The sequence below is a fragment of the Hibiscus syriacus genome, unplaced genomic scaffold, assembly GCF_006381635.1.
Source record: "Hibiscus syriacus cultivar Baekdansim isolate YM2019G1 unplaced genomic scaffold, ASM638163v2 tig00110556_pilon, whole genome shotgun sequence".
In the NCBI taxonomy this organism is placed as follows: Eukaryota; Viridiplantae; Streptophyta; class Magnoliopsida; order Malvales; family Malvaceae; genus Hibiscus; species Hibiscus syriacus.
The window spans coordinates 2,009,760-2,024,263 of record NW_024062779.1 but is presented as its reverse complement, the minus strand read 5'-3'; the positions used below and the strand labels follow the sequence as shown (position 1 = coordinate 2,024,263).

Genomic DNA, 14,504 nt, shown 5'->3' with positions numbered 1-14,504 from the left:
TTAAAATCGTTAGAAGCGGACCTCTAATCAGTTAAGACAACTCACTTAAAACAAATTTAAATTAAAAGGGTACTACCCGTAATCCAGTTATGTTGTATGGTCGAGTTGTGCACATGAGGCTAACATGCTTATAAAAAGAAAAAAATACACCATGCTAGAAATAATATATACATGTATACATATATCATAATCGTTCAAACACCTACTTAGTATACTTTCGAATCTAACTGTAATCTGATCCTACATGTATATGCACGAAAGAAAATCTTAAACATGGACTAAGGCAAAAAAAGACAGATTTAAGGTCAACATCACAAACTAAGTAAACTGAAAGATAACATGTGTGAAAATCTCAAACATCATGCACTACAAACGTAATAAAGCCAAAGGAATACCAAGGATTAAAATAAAACAAAGCAAAATTACATATCAAATGTAAAAATAACACGAATATAACCCTAACACGACATTGGACCAAAATGACATGAGCAAAAAAATATAAAGGTGAAATTAAAAAGTGTAGGAAATATGAATTAGGGACCAACACACATGAAACCAGAAATTTGAATGGCCCAGAAAGAAAATAACCCACATGGGTAACTAATACCCCAAAACGCCGCCGTTTTAATAGTCTTATATATTTAAAATCTAGGGTAAAAATGAAACCCTAACTTCATTTGCTTTCTTTAATTTACCCTCAGTCGCAATCTCTCATACCTCCCTCTCTCCCTGCCTCTCTTCTTCTTCTCCAAACCCGTGCAACCTAAACCCCTAGTCAACAACAACACCGCTTCTCTCCTTGAACCACCATCGCCGTGACACTCACCACACCGTCGTGGATCTCAACGGTTACCTCACAGTGCCATCACTCCGATTGACATCAAATCAACCTGAGAAGCTTGATCTAACAACCCTAAATAAAACAAAAACATTAACCCGACTCACTCGTCCTCTACTCTTCCTCTGGTCGACCGAGAACCATAAAGCTTCAAGCTTCAAACCGTCGTGTCGTGGCAACCCTAAACTCCGAAGAAATATAAACCAAACAGCCCTAAATCCAACTCTCCATAAATCCCGACTCCAAGACAACCTTAGGCCCTTTTTTCTAAACCCCAAATCACAAAAAATAGAAAAGAACTTAGGGATTACCTTTGACGACGAGAGGCTCCGCTTTTGCTCTGGCGACAGTGACGGTGGCTCATCCAAACGGGGTAAGGTTTCTCTATTTTTACTCTTTTTTCTTTCGTTTTCTGCCTTGTTTTTTTAATGTTGGTTCTCTAGTTGTTATTGATTTAGGCTCGAACGGGTTGTATCTTTACTGCTGATGGTTAATAGCTGATAATATTTTTGGTTATGTTTTGTTGCTCCCTGATTTTCATTTCCCTCTTCGATCATGAATGATTTGGTTCAATTGTTTAAAAGCTAGTGCTGTAATTTGTAATTGCAAAAGTAAAAAAAAATCCTCTTCATTGAGATGGCTAAAACGGGGGAAGGCCAAAACCCCTTTTACATGCTTTTTCCTCCCTCGACTGGTAGGAACAATAGAATCCTTCCTACCCCCTAAACCCCCCTTTTTTGTTAGAAATCTTTTTCTTTTCTATCCTCTGTGTAATTCCCCCCCAAAAAAACTACCTCGTTCCCCCTGTTAACTGTCTCTTTTCCCACGTTTCTATTGGTTAACTGCTAATAGAAACCGATCCTTTACAGTTTTCTTGACTGCTCAAAATATCTCTCTCTATTGCTAACGGTTCCCTCCACGTTTTGGTGTTGCCTTGCGTGTCCTTATGCTCCAATAACTCTTCTCATGTGTTTTGGTGAGCTGGAATGGTCTTGAAGGTGCTCCAACACGTTGCCCACTTGTGCTATATTTTAATTCCCTTGCTGCCATATTTTGTGAGTGGGATTTGTCTTCTAGTGCTCCACTAAACACTTCAGCATGGGGCAGTTCTTGTGTTCCTATATGTGCAAAGAATAAACAAGTAATTCAATGATATTAAACCCTTATAATCTGTTTACTTGCTGCGTGAATGTCCTTGTGCTTTGTGAACCATGATGCATGTTTATTAACATTAAACTACAATAATAACACGTGAAAGTGCTGGATGCAAAGTTGAATGCAAAGACTTACACAAACGATATGCTAATACGTGAAAAACATGACAATTCTTTTTATTTTACATGAACCAACACGTATGCATGAATTCTAAGATGACAAATATTAATGAGCTAACAAATAATTATATATGAATGCAAATGAATCACACGAATGCTATGTATACTGCCATGAATGAGAATGCACGAGAGTTAACAAAATAAATAATAACATGATGTTATGATAAATGCTAATGCAAGTATATCTAGTTATAATAACAAGATTTTGTTCCAACGTGTCTATTGTGCAAATGAATGGAAAAAAAAGGTCTGTTGAAAATTCGTAAATCCCGTATTAATTTTCCAGCTTGCACCGTCTTCATTTATCTGAGCATATTTCGAGCTACCGATATCGGATTGATACGATCAAAAGTGAGTTGGAAAGATAAGAGATAGATGATTGAATGTTAAGAAGACTTCATCATCCAAATATACTCGTAACATGTTCAAAATTGGCGAGCACTATGGTTGACATGCACTGTTTGTAATTTGGGGCCTGATTTGTGCTTGGTGTACCTTGGCATACAAAATGATAACATAAATAATGTTAACATTAATAATAATAAAATAATAATATAATAATAATATCTCGGACAAAATGGGTGTCTACACTATCATTTCAATCGTTTTCTCTCTTTGGTTATTCTCATGCCAACATACCTGCAAGCACAATTTATACTGCTAAACTATTTCTTCATGTACAGTTTGTTCGTCATCTCAAAAAACATCAGTAATGTCTTCTACAACCTTTGATCCATCACCAACTGAAATTGAAAACTGAAAACAACTAGCCTATAAGTATCTGAATAGAAAACCAGTAGCAGGTGGGCTTAGGGTCTTCCATCTCAAAAGCTATCATTTCAGTCGCTTTCTCTATTTGGTTATTCTCATGCCAACATACCTGCAAGAACAAAGTAATGCTTATTAGATTAGTTGTTCAGTTTTTACTGGGAAACCACCAGTGTTCACAATCAACACTGACCTCCCAAGCATCATCACAGTTGCCTGAGGGTTGGTTCCCAGAGATATAGTAAACGTTGATCCGTCGACTACTCTGAGTGCATCAATTCCAGTGACATGATAATTTTGATCAACCACTCTCCCCACAACACACCCACCATGGTAATGCCATATGGTGCTCACGGTACGCCGGTAAAAATCAGCCATCATTTCATAGTTTGATTGGTCTACAGGCAAGGAAAGTCCTACAAACCTGAAATTTCTGCCCCCAAACCATTCAATGAACTTAAAATCATCCATGGATCGACTCCTCAAGATATCTTCGATCTTGCGTGTACCGTTCACGTAGCTCTCCAAGTCTATATGATTGTTAAGGTAGTTAAAGCGTACTATAGGGTTTACCCTGACATCGGTTGAGGCCAACCTTAATGAACCAGTCGAGATAGGCCCGACAATCTTCTCCATGATGGTAGCCACTGTTAAAAGCAGAGGGGATGAAGGTGGTCTGACAAACACTGAGCATGAAGAGGTTGTAAAAGAAATAACATTTGAAGCTGCCTCCAAATAAGCCCCCATTTCTGTTATCCCAGCAACTTGTATAAGTGAGTAATGGTATCAGAGGCAAAATCGAGATGCCATTCCTCGGATTATCGTATACGAAATGACCCACGTTTGGATGGTGATACACAACCGGAATTCCCCAAGAAGACAAGTAAGGCCTAGGACCAATTCCAATCAGCAGCAATAATTGTGGAATTCCAATAGCTCCAGCACATAGTAGCACCTTACCTTTCTCCTTCACCATAGCGTGGTGATACCTCCCCATTTCATCTCGAAACACAACCCCGATCACCGACAGCCAAGACATCACGTTTGAAGAAGAAGAAACCAGTAATACCCTTTCCACACTTGCATAATTTGATACTCTAATATTAGCTGGTTTTTCATAATTCAGAAGATCAGTTGCGCTGTGCCTCTTGCCCGCGCGATCAAAAGTGGAGCCACCGATCTTTGTTCCAACAAAATGTTCCAAACTAAACCCATGGTGAGGATCGATCCCCATGGTGAGGATCGATCCCTGCCTCAAGTAGAGCATCCCTACAAGCTGATTGCCAGTTCTTTAACTCCGACCAAAACACAACTCCCTTCTCAATCAAATCATAAGATTGGTTAACCAAACTGAGATCCCAATCTACACCCGAACTCGCGTAAAACTCTGGATCAGCTCAGCTATAGAAACTGGCATTGATGGCATTGCTGCCGCCAAGAACCCATCCTCGGGCATTTAGGACGCCGTCCTCGGAAGTAAAGGTCTGAGCAGGAGAGTCGTAGGTGTCGACCTCAGTGACTGCGGTCAAGAATCCTTCTTGATTCATCAAATTTTGGTTACCATAGGGAACGCTTCCTCTTTCGAGAACAAGAACCCGAAATATCTGCGATAAGGTGGCGGCCAATGGACAACCTGCGGTTCCTCGTCCCACGACAATGTAGTTTTAGACACCCGTTTTTTATCTGGGTCTTTTTTTTTATTAAAAATATTATTATATTATTATTATCGTTATTTTGTTATTATTATTATTATTAGTTTACATATTTTGTTTTGCATGCTCATTAAAAACCCAGAACCCACAAGGATAATAGACCTAAGCCTAACCTAGCATATTAGGGTTTTAAACCCTAAAATAGATTAGGGTTTTAACCGTAATCCCTAACAACAACCGCCGCCTTAAACTCCACAGTTCCCAGCAGTCGCTCAAGCTGGATTTCCCTGCAACGCGTGAGCCTGCCGATCAAGCCAAGCTGCCTCCGACAACCTCTCATCGAGCCGGCCAAACAGTAACCGAACGTCATCCACAGTAGCCTGCCAATAACCCAAATCAGAAAATAAACAGTAAACAAATCACCCCTAAATCAAAAACCCATTAAAAAAAAGATTAGATCCCGATTTTTCAAGATTTAACAGATACCAAATTAGGGAGACCAATTCCCTATTTTCATATATCTCATCATATCTTACCCAAAGGTAGTGAACCCATTAAATGGAGCATACAACGAGATAGAGAAGGGGGAGGGCATTCGGGTTTTTCAAAGATTTGGGATTTTTGAGGGAAAAATCAGAGAGAAAAATACCGAGAGGGGGGAAACCATTCGGGAAAATGAAAAAACAAAGAAGAACATACCAGATTCGAACAAAAAAAAAAGATAGAGAAAGGAGGGGTGAGATTTTACCTCGTCAAGGTCATGAACTGTTGGGCTTTGGGATTTGTATGCTCCTTATGGCCACAGATCTATGGTGGCCAGGGAGCCCTTGGTGTTCTGTTCTTCTCGGTGGAGAGGATTCAAGAGTGAAAGGAGAGAGATTATAGAGAGAAGAGCGGCTGAGAGAGGAAAACAAAATGAAAATAGGGTTTTAAAACCCTTATTGGGTCTTATAACTCACGCGTGAAACGGCGTTACTTTGGATCAAGGGAGTCTGTGCGTCTGAAAAAGGAGATAATTTCATCTTTAGTCCTTGTGATTGTGTAATCTCACCCCACGTGTTCTGGGCGTTCGAGGTTAATACCACATTTGATCCCTATAGTTTGTAATATTTCCATTTTCATCAGTCAATGAAAATTTTATTTCTTTGTATTTCGAGTTCTTATTTTATTTTTATTGTAATTTTATCCTTTATTGCCTTTGAATGCTTTTATGTTTATATTTAGGCCTAGATCTTTATACTTTAGATTATTTATATTTATGCAGTACATGTTTATATTAATTTATTTTAGTCATTTTTCTTTTATTGCATTTTTGCCACTGGTTTATGGGTTAATAATGATTTAGAATTCTATATCTTTACCATGTTTTATATTATAGTCATCAGGAGGCTTGTTTTCTTTGTTTGTTCTGATTTTGACATTCTGTTTTATCTTGTTTCAATTTGGTCACTATGTATGCTATTCAGCTTGTTCTGAAATTGACTACTGATTTTATTCTTTTTCATTTTAGCCACTGATTTTTCTATTTTTTATTTTATGACTCTGATACTGTATTTTCGATTTATGCATATTAGTCACTTGTGTATAAAGTTTATTAATTTTATGTTATTTGTGTTATGGTATGCCATATTTGCATGTTTACATTTTAACCTATGTTATAATATTTATGTACATATATCATGTTTCAAATGTACTTATGCATATACTAATTTATTTTTATTTTATTTCATGCACATACTGTATCATATGTAATTATATACTTATTTATTAAGTTTAATTTTCTACATTTGTATATTCATGAATGAAAATGTGTTATTAATGTTTATTCTATTTTATTCAATGTGATTTATTTTAATTTATAAAATTTTCTATTTGCCAATATTTTAGTAAATTATTCGAAGATTTTTAAGAACTCGTATTTATAAAACGAGCGTATAAAGCATCACTTGATCGACGTGGTACAATATAATACGACGTTTGAACTAAATGGAACTTGAAATAAATCAATTTTTAGTTTTTTTATTGTTCATTTTTATTTTACACTTAAAAATACAGGTTATGTACTTTATTTTATTTTTCGCAACTGTCAAATTGCAATTTATATTCGATATGCATCTTTTACATATTCGAGGACGGAATATTCTTTAACAATGAAAAATAGTTACAATAGTTTTCCCAACGGAGGATTGTTAATTTCAAGATTTTTTATCAAGTTAAAGGATTTTCTTTAATTGATTAATTTTGAAGTAAATTAATTATATTTCAATAAATGAATCGTAATTTAACTTTATATTCGATTTATAATTTCCACCATTATAACAATGTGTAAGCGATTCAGTACCAGTTTTTAGGCGTTGTTGGGTGTTAATCCTTCCCCACACGTAACCGACTCCCGAATATGTTTAAATAAATCTTTAGTATACGCAAACCATCTTTTGTCTTAAAAATGATTTTCCTTAAAATTGTTTTAAAAGACGTTTTCAGGTATTCGGCCTACCTAACCCAAAGGTCGATGTCGACTCTTTTCTATTTTATTCAAATTAATTCCAAATCCCCAATTTTTCAAAATTAAAGTTATAATTGTTTTTAAAAATAATATTTAATTGTTTTTTTTTCAAAAAAATTATTATGACAGCTTGGCGACTCTACTGGGGACTTTTTTTAGAGAGTCAAGTTGTAGGCCAGTTACACATTGTCGTCTTAGTAGAAATTATAAGTTTGAGTACATAGTTAACTTATGATCTGTTTATTGAAATTTTTAATTGCTTCGTTTTTTGTCATACTAACATTTTATTTTTGGCTTTCAACTTTGTCAAGATTTTATCATTTTTTTCCTTGTTCTGAGTCGAAGGTAAGTATGTTCCTCCTCACACACATCACTGCATTTACAAAACATAAGCTCTAGACACGAGCTTCGATCCAAATTAGTTAGGGTGATTGCTTTACTCTCGTAAGAATTTATTCTTCGTATGAGTTTTAGCAAATAACCCATGGGATACACACTTTATACCTTCGTAGGGATTTATTCCTCGTATGGGTATAAGGCAGTGAATCCCCTCAAATTGAACTCGTTCCGTTCGAAACCTGTAATGGGTGAGGATCGAGGGTTTGGCAGCCCAAGGGGGCACCGACATCAAGGACAATTCGAGTACCCTTTTTCCTCGTAGAGCCGAAACCATGCATATAGTGAACCGTAGAACGATCACCCTAGGTATAGTCATACCGAACCTCTGTCCGTTAGTAGGTACCCAAAATAGGTATACACAAAGGAGGAGTATTTCTAAACCCTTATCTCTTACTTTAAGTTCTTAGAATATATTTATTTTTGAATAAAAGCATGCGAACTAGATACCATGCGGTTAGGATTAGTTTCTTGAAAAATCATTTTGGGTAGATAACATGTATGGGTAGGAATGTTATCTAATAAAAGCATGCTCGGGTAGATATCATGATGCGGTAGGTGTTATATTCATCTTTGAATAACATTTTTATCTGTATCGATTGTCTTACATGTACTAACTATTTTTCACTTCTTTTGTTTCTGTACACTAACCTATTTTTTTCTTTTGTCTTTGTCATATTTCATCATTTTTGCATTACATTGCATCGTCATAACATAATGCAAGAATGTTGATCAACAAGGGGATATTCATGAGAAAATCTTCACAAGAAGAGATAAAAGTTTTCAATTAAGCAATCACATACATAGATATACACCAAGGGCTAAAAGAAGTTTAGAGTACAAGAATGAGACTTTCTCGAAGATCGTGCAATATTCGAGACTGAAATGATGATCCACTGATCCGAGGAGTAATCTAGCAGTGGAGTCTTATTTACAGTCACCTCATCGTTTACCACCAAAGAGAAATGCACTGGCTTCAGCGCCATCGAGGCATTAACAGAGTTAGTTTACAGAGCATTGAGGGGCATTAGTTCCAAATACGAAGATCCAAGATGAAGCATTGAACTCGAAGATCATGCAACATTCGAGATTGAAATGATGATCCATCGATCCGAGGAGTAACCTAGTAGTAGATATTTATCTACGATCATATCATCACTAGTTATCAAGGAGTGACGCATTGACTTCCGCACCATCGGGGCATTAACGGAGTTAGGTTACAAAATACTTGAGGGGCATGTCTGTAAAGTGGAATGTCTTGTAATTTGAAAACTTTTATTTCTGGTGAAAATTATTCTACGATATTCATCGTTGGGATCAACATTTTTGTATCTGCATTTGCATCTTTACATTTTGCATATGTATTTCATTTAAAGCATTTTTACATGCATTAATCATATCTCATGGGAGACTTTGAGGAAGCGCTTTTAACTGTGAAATTTTGTTCACACAGTACTGAGAATGGAATTCGAGCAATTGAAGAAAGAGCTAGAAGAGAGTTTTCAAAAGATGCAAGCAGAGTGGGAAGTTAAAATGGAGCAGGCATAAAAAGCCACCATTGATCGTATCTTGCAAAATCAAAGTGACTTAATGGATCAAATGGTCGCAAAAATGAATGAGCTCAACCTAGAAAAAGGCATAGAGAATATTTCCTTGACCCGTGAAACAGTTAAATGTGTGAAGGCACATACTAGTTTACAACCACTCATTTTGCCCAACAGGATTCCTAGCCACCCATCAAGCTTCTTTGTCACTAAAAATCGAGCAACTGTGTTATATCCTTGGGATCATTCTACTAATCACAACATGTCAAATCCTGATAAGATAAAAGGAGCCAACAATGAGATTCCAGAGAATTTTAAAAAAAAAGTGGTACAGAGAGACATTCAAGGGAACAAGAGGACATAACTCTCACAATGAAATGGATACAATAGAATTAGTCTTAGTTCCCAACTTGGTGCTCCCGCTCAAATTTAAGATGCCCGATTTTGAAAGTACAAAGGAACCAGTTGCCCTAATGCCTATCTCACGATGTTTATTCGAAGGATGACTGGATAAACCAACAATGATCAGATGTTGATTCATTGCTTCCAAGATAGTCTGATTGGACCTACTTCTAGGTGGTATAATCAACTGAGTCGCGCTCAGATCCACTCTTGGAAGGATTTGGCTAGTGCTTTGTTTGGGCCAATACAAACATATGACTGATATGGCCACCGATCGAACAACGTTGCAAAATATGAAGATGAAGAATGGTGAGAGCTTCTGAAAATACGCACAAAGATAGAGGGACATTGCATCTCAAATGCATACACCAATGACTGAAAGAGAGTTCATAACCCTATTCATCGATACATTAAATGTAACACCCCAACCCGTACCCGACTCAGATACAAGTCCGAGATGTCACATTGATTTTTCAAACCTTGACTCTTAAAGAAAATCATGAAAATTTTAAACTTTCTTTAAGAAAAAAGATGTTAATTTACACAAGTTGGACCAAAATAAACAAAATTAATCAGAGCATTTGAAATCCACAATTCTTTTACATGCCAACACACTATATACAACCAAATACCTACACTTAACTACCATTCTGATCTGATTTGTGGAAAGGAGAGTCTTACGTGTCTTGCTCATCTTCACTTCTCTTCTTGCTTTCCAAAACCTACGTGTGAACACTCACACGCTAAGTCGATGACTTAGTGAGGCATAAAAAAACATATAATAGAAACTCTAAATCAGAGCAACGCATGAACACTTAATATGATTCTACCATTCACAAACATAAAATATTTCATATAACATATTCATACATGCAACTGTATATTATCATCTTCACACTTAGCATTATTATCAAACCTTCTTATCATATAATCTCATCTTCACTAAATGTGCACATCATCAATCACTTAGAGCAATTCACAAAGAATCAAACATAACAGTGAAATTTACGTTTGTCTACTAAACTATAACACATATGATCATGTTATGCACATATGCAAATAATTCTCTTATGCAAATTTCACTTAAATTTTATCTTTGAATTGCCCATGTACATTATTGAGAACAGAATGTACGTGAGTACACTGAGGTTGTGCACAAATGCTGTCACCATAGCTCAAATAATTCCCACTAGGAGCACTGAATATTTGTCCCGAATGACCACTATATCCCGAAGGATCACTGATATGTCCCGAAAGACCACTGATAATCCCTCGACTCTTGGCATGCCAATTATACCTACAACTCTCATATTAAATAACATGGGCTTAAAAATGGATGTCGTAACCAGTTTTCGCCCGGGTACGAATTTTTAACTTGGCGGGAAAAATGATGTGAATAAATGGTTTTTTATAATGTTTTGAGAGTCACCACAAGCCTTTTGGGTTAGGTAGGTCGAATACCTAAAATTTATCTTTTAAAAGAATTTGTTAAGAAAACATCAGTTAAAAGATAATATGGTTTTCGTTTTAACCAAAAATTTGTTCTTTTTAATAATAAAAAGGGATTCGTGGTCGATTACGTTTGGGGAAGGATTAGTACCCCCACAACGCCCAAAATTGGTACTCATTAATTATAAATTGTCTTTATTAATAGAAATTTAAATATTCAAAAATATATTTAATTCATAATCCTGTTATTTAATATAATTTTAAGAAAATCTATTAATTTATAAATAAAATATTTATTTATTTAGAAATATCAGAAAATGACTTCTAGGTGCTTTAAGACAGCCCATTTCTTAATATTAAAAAATAAATAAATATTAATAAAACATTTAAAATATATATAATTTTAAATATTTATTTATTTAAAAATATCAGAAAATGGACATCCAGTTGCTTTAAGACCGTCCTTTCTTAATATTGAAAAATAAATAAATATTAGTTATAAAATTGATCAGATAATATAATATTAATATGAATAAAATTAAAAAAATATAAAATGAAAATAATAATATGAATAAAAATATATATATGTTTTATAAATTCAATATGTAAATAAACATATTTATATAACTAAAATAATAATTAAATAATAATTAAATTACTAATTTAAACATATTGTAATTTAAAAGATAAATTAAATAATGACTGAAATAAATAAAATTAAAATAACATGAATAAAATGTTAAATATTAAAAATTAAGAGCTTAATTTCGAATTATCAAAAAAAATCTAAGTATTAACAGTGTGATTAAAATGCAAAATATTTAAAATTAGTGTTCTAATTTTGAAATATCACAAGATCTAGAGGTCTATATTGTAATTTAGCCAGAAATATTAATTATTTGGGTTAAAATAAATTTTATAAAACTATAAAGGACTAAAATAGTTATTTATCCTAAATATTATATAAGTATGATAGTGACTGTATTAGAAATAAATAGAAATGTGCATACCAAATTAAAAGTTTGTTTCAGTGGCTAAAATATAAATAAATAAAATTATAAAACTGAACCAAAATACTTATAAATTTGATTTAGTGACTAAAATGGAAATTTATAAAATTGTGGGTATTGCGGAAAGGGTTCACCCCTTTATAAAATTACGCATATACCCCTCCCAAAACGGTGTTGTTTGGGAAGGGGTATAAATACCCTAATAAGGCTAGCGCTTCGGGACATTCTCTTCATTTCCTCTCTTCCCATTCTCTCTCTAACTGAGAGAGAATTAAAAAAGCTCTAACCTCTCTCTTCAATTCCTTCATCGGAGGGAAAACAAACCCGGCCAGCAGCCGCGCTCCGACATCGATCACAACCGCCGACCACCACCCACGGTGGCCGGGATTACGATATTACCTTCAAAATATAGATCTCTTTAATCTAAAGTCGAATCCGACTTTATTTACCCCTAAAAATCCTCTGTTTGTTATAGATCTAAAATAAACTGAAGAATATACCTTCAGTTCACGACAGTCCGGCGATGTTTGGGTTCTTCAAGGGTAAACTTCGATACTCTTTTTTTTTCTTTTCGTTGATTGTGTTGGTTGTGCGTTGCTGTTCCCGTGTTGTCTCTGTTGGTCTCCCCTTTTCTCCGTTGCTGTCTATCTCTATTTCTCCGTGTCTCTGTTATTTTCTTTTGCAAGATCCGGTGGCTTTTATAGCCAGCACGGCGTTCTGTTTGGACCGGTCCCGAGAGGGAACCCTCGGAGAGTCACCAAAGCTAGGCTGGTGACTCACCGTAGGGATGGTTTTGGGCTGCCATCTGGCGTTCTGGAGTTTTCCTTGAGGCGGCGGTGTGGCAGCAAGGCATCGGCAGCATCTAGAGCGTCAACGTGGAGGCGGCGGCTGAGCAGAGCTCAAAGGTTATGATACCCTAGGTTTTTTCTGGATGCATCTTGATCGTTGGATCAAGGCCAGATCCAACGGTAGTAAACTGAAGCGGCTGGAAGCTAGGGTTTTAAAACCCTAGCTGAAACTCCAAATGGTTTGGGCTTCTCGGGCTTGGTTCAAGTTGGGTCACTATTGGGCTATCTGGGTTGGGCCTAGAACTATTGTAAAATGGGTCTCGATTTTGGGCATTGTAATTTATTTAATAATAATAATAATAATAATAATAATAATAATAATAATACTAAAATATAATATTAATAAAAAGATGAAAAAATTAATGTCTACAGCTGTCCCTCTTTGCTCATTCTTGTGTTAACATGAATGGGGCAAAGACGAAATAGAAAAAAATTTTTTCATTTGGCTTCTTGAGTAGGATTGAAATGTTGAAAACATCATGCACTGTAGGTCTTACAGATGACCCTGAGGCTTTAAGATCAAAAAGCTCCCGAAGGCTTTTTGAAAACATCATGCACTGTAGGTCTTACAGATGATCATGAGGCTTTAAAATAAAAAAGCTCCCGAAGGCTTTTTAAAAACATCATGCACTGTAGGTCTTACAGATGACCCTGAGGCTTTAAAAACTTCAAAAAGCTCCCGAAGTCTTTTTGAAAACATTCTGCACTGCAGGTCTTACAGATGACCCTGAGGATTTAAGATCAAAAAGCTACCGGAGGCTTTTTGAAAACACAATGTATTGTAGGTCTTACAGATGACCCTGAGACTTTAAGATCAAAAATCTCCCGAAGGCTTTTTGAAAACACCATGCACTGTAGGTCTTGCAGATGACCCTGAGGCTTTAAGATCAAAAAGCTCCCGAAGGCTTTTTGAAAACATCATGCACTGTAGGGCTTACAGATGTTGGAAATAGTTTACTAAGTAAAAAAACTATGGAAATCATTTTCTCATTGAAATAACTTGTTGATTGGGTAACATGTTGTCCGTTGTTTCTGAGTACTAAAATATGATGCGGATATGTGTGCAATTATACACAATCAAACAAGTAATAAAGTGATAAGTAGAGTATCGTCTCCACAGGGAATTGGGGAAATCAAATAGGTTTGTCAAGGCACTTTACTTTGTCACCTAAGTAAAGTTAGTTATGGTATATACAGATGAGAATGTAGTGGCAAAATGGAATGTACGTAGTGGAAATGGAGTAGTGATAGTGTGGTAGCAGATGGATATGTCGTGGGAAATTAAATTGTGATACGTGAAAACAAATGGATATGTCAAGGCAAAATAAAAATGCAAATACTAGATTTAATATATGTAGGACTTTAGCTTTCTCACAAGACAAGCAGCAATGGAAATAAGTGATGGGAGACACAAGGAAAACTTAAGTTTATTTCTTTGAATGGTGCTTCTTCTATGCTTACCCTGCCCGACATAGTCTACTGATGTGCCCTATGCTATCTCTAGTAAGGGACTCGACAGACTAAAGATGCCCTGGCAAAACCGATTGGCGTAAGCCCAAGCAGTGATCCTATTGACTCAGCTAATAGAATATGTCTCGGCAATGCCTTTTTGCGGCAACATTAACATATAACCTATCATTTATACACAACTCCTTTTAGTCGAATGAAATCCTATCCTTATCTCTAAGGTGGATTAGGCCTAGTTACTATCTAGAACCTGTTGTTTATGTAGTTCCTCCCTAGCTTCTCTCGAAGAC

The 14,504-nt window shown here is 35.6% G+C and overlaps 1 pseudogene; it reads right to left on the bottom strand.

Annotated features, from left to right (window-relative positions):
- Nucleotides 1-2,765: 2,765 nt before the first annotated feature.
- LOC120131824 overlaps nt 2,766-14,504 on the bottom strand; it is a 45,886-nt pseudogene continuing 34,147 nt past the window's right edge.